The sequence below is a fragment of the Muscardinus avellanarius genome (genome assembly GCF_963383645.1).
Source record: "Muscardinus avellanarius genome assembly, chromosome: 17".
NCBI classification, from domain to species: Eukaryota; Metazoa; Chordata; class Mammalia; order Rodentia; family Gliridae; genus Muscardinus; species Muscardinus avellanarius.
In genome coordinates, this window is record NC_137803.1 from 31613310 (window position 1) to 31619704 (window position 6395).

A 6395-nucleotide genomic window follows, 5' to 3' on the forward strand; every position below is an offset into this window, starting at 1 on the left:
TAGGCAGTCCCTTCCTGTTGGAATCCTCTGAGTTTACATCTCTTTGGTGTTTCAGGCCACTGGATTTAATTAAAGAGAACTGAATTTCTCTTTGTCAGAAAACCTTCAGGAAAGGGACCTACTTTTAATGATTTGGAAAATGGAGAATTAAACAAATCCGAGCCCGTAGCTGAAATCATTAGCTAAGTGTCTGGGTGGTACTAAGAAGTAGAATGGAGAAGGATAACCATTCCACAGCAGAACAAAATCACGCAAAGGGAAAAGAAACTTGTTTCCATTTATGTAAATGAAAAGGACTGGATTTAATAAGAAATTGCCAGGATAGCTATATTTATATCTTAATAATGTAAAAGTCTTCTATAATTAACAATTGTACAAATGGTTTGCAGGAGGTTTTTTAAATTTTGTTCTTTGTGATAAGTTCTTTCTCAGTCCATCTGAGTATAGTCTAACAGACATCAATCTAATAGACATCATTTATCTAATAGATAAATACATGATTTGTATTTGCTTTTTTACATACAAAGTAGTAGAAATTTCTAGAAAAGAAAACACATTCATTCCCTAAATAAAAAATAGAGTTTAATAAAGTATTTCTTGAGGATATCGATCTGTCATCATATACCACTTTAAACTTTTCCTAGGAGTTTTAATGATGTTATTTTATCCTCACTAAATAGTTTAGGAAGGTTTGTCAGTATCACATGCCCATTTAATGCAGAAAATTTCTTTTTTTTTTTCCCTTTCTTTCTATCCTGGGAATTGAAACAAGAATATTCGGCCTGCACGTTACACTCCCTGCCCTATTTTATTTTGAAACAGAATCTTGCTAAGTTGTTGAGGGTCTCTTTAAATTGCCAAAGCTGGCCTCAAACCTGTCTCAGCCTCCTATGTCCTGGAATTACAAGTATATGCCACCATGCTTGGCTAATAGAAAATATTTCTAAGGCACAAGGACATTTAACCTTTGACAATATTTAGATAGCAACTTAATATCAGAGTTGGGATTTTAGTATAAGTGTCAGAGTTCACTGTGGTCATCTTATTTAGAGGATGAGTCCCACTGCTCAAAAGAATCTTCTCAAGAGGAGATTTTTCCTGCCCCCTTGATTTTATGCAATAATCTACCCAAATGCCTTGTAAAATGAGAGCAGCATCCATTGATTATACCCTTGCATCTGTAAACATGTGTCAAAAATCATTCAGCTTCCATGACTACATATGCATTTAAATTGAAATAGTGTGTCTTGAATATAGTGTAGTTAATAGTAAAAACTTTCTCTTTGGAAATGTAGGTCTTTGAACATCTTCAAGATAGCTGACATGCAATTACCTTGATAAATGCCCAGTTGATCTAAGTTTGACCAATTAGTGGTTAAAGACATCTTTAGTATAAGGATTAGGAGAATCACAGCTACAAATTAATTTTATGTATAACAGGACAGTTTAATTCTGGCTTATTCTGGCAGATATCTACTTCACATAAACTTAATGTGTTGGGAGAGGTACTGAGAATTGAACCCAAAGATATTCTACTTCCGAGCTACACCCAGGGCTCTTTTTTTTTTTAAATAAAATTTTGTTTTGTTTTTGTTTTGAAACAGGATTTCATTAAGTTGCTGAGAGTCTCACTAAGTTGGTGAGGCTGATTTTGAACCTGCTGTTCTGTTTCAGCCTCCCAAGTACTAGGATTACAGGTGTGAACCACCATGCCTAGAAACTAACTTACTTTAACAGAAGATTCCAGCAAGTATGATTCTATCAAACACATACTGAGAATTTATATTAAAAACTGCTCAATCTGGAGAAAAAATTGTGGCTTAAATCTTAGAAATTTCATTTTATAGAAATGAAGAGTGAGGCACAGAGAATAAAGTAACTTACCCCAAGTTGCTTACTTGATGTCATATAGGTTTGAACCAGATGTCTTTTGATGTTAACCACGTTGACATACTTAAGGACATTTTAAGTTCCTTATTTTGTGTATTGAAATAAACACGTGGAAACTTCAAACAATCTCAAATTCAACCATTCATTTAGAAATACTTTCTTTCATATATCTATTCACATCACAAACGCCTTTGTGTTTCTTCCATATATCTATTGACATCATAAATGTCCTTTTGATTGTCAAAAGAACAAACAAATAAAAACATATGCACAATACAGGCAGCTTAGTTAGTAACTCCTCTCATGACTTTGCACAGATATTGAAAATTTTAGTCCTCATTTTCCTTGAGTACAATAATAAGGCTGAGTTACTTCCTTAAGGTACATGAACGTTAAGTACCAGATGCAGCTTTGTAATGAATACAATAATTACAGAACTCACCATACAGTGGAACAGTCTCTGAAAACCAAAGGCAAACAATGCTTTATATTTCAATCCTTTATATTGCTCTTTATTGACTGCAGAAAAATTGTTTGTGTTTTCCTTTCTTGTGTTGACTATAGTTGACTTTGGTTTACAAATATGAAATGCTCAGGGTGTCCATCAACGTGATTGCCTATAGAATGAAAACTCTAAATTCTTGCTTTGAGCCAGGCATGGTGGTGCACCCTTGTAATCCCCATGCTTAGGAGGCCAAGACAGGAGGATCATGCAGGTTTGAAACCAGCCTTTCTGGCTTAAGAGACCCTGTTTCCAAATAAAAATATAAAAATAGGCCTGGGAGTGTAGCCCAGAGATAGAAGGGTTTCCAGGAACCCAAGTACCACAAAAAATAAAATAAATTCTTGCTTTGACTAATTCAGCACATAAGTATTCAGATTTCAACTGAGCAAGATAGATAACTCATGTATCCAAAAGTCTGATGTCCAGATTAGGTCTTCTAGTGTGCCTCTGTGATCACACACACACACACACACACACACACACACACACACACCACACCACACCACTTGCAGTACTTGCAGGTGGGCCTATCACAGAGTAAGTCCAAATTTTAGCATCATTTCTCCCCATTTCGTTAGTTTATTTGCTATAATAAAGTTGTGAATGGTTAATAAACAGCCCTACCCCCCAAAAAAATCTTATCGAAATCCCCATCTATCGTGCACTAAGACTTAACCAATGAACATAGTTATATTGATGATATTCATCGGCACAGGAAACCATACAAATACAAAGGAAAAAAATAAGTGATTATTTGGTGCCAAATAATTTTGTACGACTCCTTGCAAATCCTCATAATTTTATATGAATGTTGCAGTCACCAAAAATTTCCTTCAAAGATATTGTTTCTAATAATTTTTATAATGTATTTATTTTTTTAGCTCTATTAAGCTTGTTTCTGGAGACTGTTTAACAACACTAGGGCAAAGTTTCAAATTTACAGCCTGGATTGTAGAACATTAGTTACCCAATAAAACCTGAATATAATTTTTGCAGAGAATCGCTTCTCCATTAACTTTTGAAGTAAACAACATGCCCCTATGATTACTCATTCTTTTGTTGACTTCAACCCAGTCTTCTTACATGTTCACACTAAAAAGTTCCATGAAGTTTATTTCAAGCAACAGGGGGCTGAGAAGGCTGATTTCACTTATAGTTTAAGGTTTCTTCCCCTCTCTTTAAATATTTATACTTCCAGTAAACAAACACAGATGTTTAAAAAAGGAAAAAAAAAGCTAACTGAAAACTTCACCCTGTGAAAACAGGCATATGGTAAGAGTTTTCAGTATGGTTTGATTTGGAATATACTAGAATGATGCAATTATTTAATGGTTTTTGCATAACGAATGCAAAAATTTTTTGGCTTATATAAACGCTAAAGTTTTTTACAAGCCATGTAAACTTTGTTACAGATAGATAAGTGATTACACGTAGATAGACGTGGCAGAGCTGTCTAAAACTCCGAACATATTTGGCATGAGTCAAGTATATTAATCAAAATCAGGTCACTGGGTAAGAGTCTTAAATAGGCTGTGCCCAGCTATAATACTAGTTAATATATCATTGGGGAAAGATAAGCTGAAAAATAATCAGTTACATTTTTACTTATATTTTATTATTCAATAATTGTTTCTGTAACTAAAGCGTTCTTTTTAATTGATTGTAGGTCATAGCAAACTATGCACAATGAAGTTTTGCTTAATTATTCAAAGTACTATTGCATCTTCCAAGTAGGAGCTGGAGCAACTAATGCACTTATATTCTGCAATCTGTGAATTATTATGGAATTAAACCATAAGCAAAAGAAAAAAAATAAGTGGGTCTATGTCTTGTTGTTGACTTGTAGAGAGGTCAGCCTGGATTTGATTTCATTAGTATTGGTAATTTGTGACATTAAAAAAAAGATGGTCAGCCGGGCATGGTGGTACACGCTTGTAATCCCCATGCTTTGGAGGCTGAGAGAGGAGGATCGCACAGGTTCAAAACTGGCCTCAGCTACTTAGTGAGGCTCTCAGCAACTTAGTGAGACCCTGTTTCTGAATAAAATATTTTAAAAAATAGGTCTGCTGGGAGTGGTAGCGCACGCTTGTAATCCCCGCGCTTGGGAGGCGGAGACAGGAGGATCACGCAGGTTTGAAGCCAGCCGTGCTGGCTTAAGAGACCCTGTTTCCAAAAATAAACAAAAGTATAAAATAGGTCTGGGAGTGTAGCCGGAGGTAGAAGGGCTTCCAAGAACCCCAGTACCACCAAACAAACAAACAAAAAAATAGGTCTGGGAGTATAACCTGGAGGTAGAAGGCCTCTGGGTTCCACCTCTCCCCCCAAAAAAAGAAGATGGTCTTCAGCTGGATGTGGTGGTGAATGGCTTGGGAGGCTGAGGCAGGGGAATTTTAGATTTGAAGCCAAATTCAGTAACTCTGTAGGGCCCTCAGCAATTTAGCAAGATCCTGTTTTGAAAAATAAAATAAAATAGGGCTGGGGTTATAGCTTGGAATCAGAATGCTTTTGTGTTTAATCCAAAGTAACACACACACACACACACACACACACACACACACACACAATCTTCAACTTCAGCAACTCATGAGACTCTCAGCAACCTACAAAGACTGTTTCAAATATAAATTTAAAAAGGCCAGGGATGAAGTTCTGAGGCTGAACTTCTGGGTTCAATTTCCAGTAAAACACACACACACACACACACACACACACACACACACACACACACGTCTTCTTTCTGATGAGCTATTTTCTAGCAATCCATTGTAATACCTCATAATTTTTTGGATAACAAGTAAAAGAATAGATCTAAAATGCACAATACACATAACAGGTCGTCCATTGTGCTTTGCCTGCTTCATACTCTCTGCCACTTCCTGGCGTTTTAACATCATTGACAGACATTGTCTCTCTCAGCCTTTTTTTCTTTTCTTTTGGTGGTACTGGGGTTCCTAGAAACCCTTCTACCTCTGGGCTATGCTCCTAGACCTACTTTATATTTTTATTTGGAAACAGGTATTCTTAAGCCAGTGAGGCTGACTTTGAACCTGTGTGATCCCCCTGTATCCACCTCCCAAGCGCGGGGATTGCAAGTATGCACCATCATGCCCGGCTTAATATCACATTTAAAAATATAAATTTATTTTTATTTTTATTTCTTTTTATATGTTTTTGGTACATTATAGTCTCACATAATCATGTAGTTCATAGTGTTGGTGATATGGCTTTATATGTAAGTCATTTCCTTACATTTTCTAAAAGGAGTCTGGTTGACTGTGGACAGGAAAGTCCTTATATTTTAAATAACTTTAGGCAGGACATATCATCCTCTGATCTGAGGGTATGTCTCAATTCTAGTTCAGACAATGTTGTGATATTTGACAAAAGGTTTACCTCTCTGAACTTCCTTCTTAAAAAAAAAAAAAAAGAATTTTCTGAGACAGGATAGTAGGTTTGAGGCCAGCATCAGTAACCTAGCAAAGCCCTTCCCAACTTAATGAGACCCTGTTTTTTTTTTTTTTTTGTTGTTGTTGGTTTTTTTTTGTTTTTTTGTTTTTTTGTTTGTTTTGTTTTGTTGTTTTTAAAAAGGCTGGATAGCCGGGAGTGGTGGCGCAGGCTTGTAATACCCGCGCTTGGGAGGCGGAGACAGGAGGATCGCACTGGTTTGGAGCCAGCCTTGCTGGCTTAAGAGACCCTGTTTTCACGTAAAAAAGTAAAAAAAAATAGATCTGGGAGTGTATCCCGTGGGAGTGTATCCCAGAGGTAGAAGGGCTTCCAGGAATCCCAGTACCACCAAAAAAAAAAAAAAAAAAGCTGGAGGTGTAGACTGGAGGTAAAATACTCCTTGGTTCAATCTTCAGTACCACAAGAAAGAGAAATGGTGGTCCACGCTTGCAATTCCAGCCTTCGGGAGGCAGAGACCAGAGGATGGAGGATCGCAGTTCAGGGACAGCCTCAGCTACTTAGTGAAGCCCTTCTCAACTCAGTGATACCCTGTTTC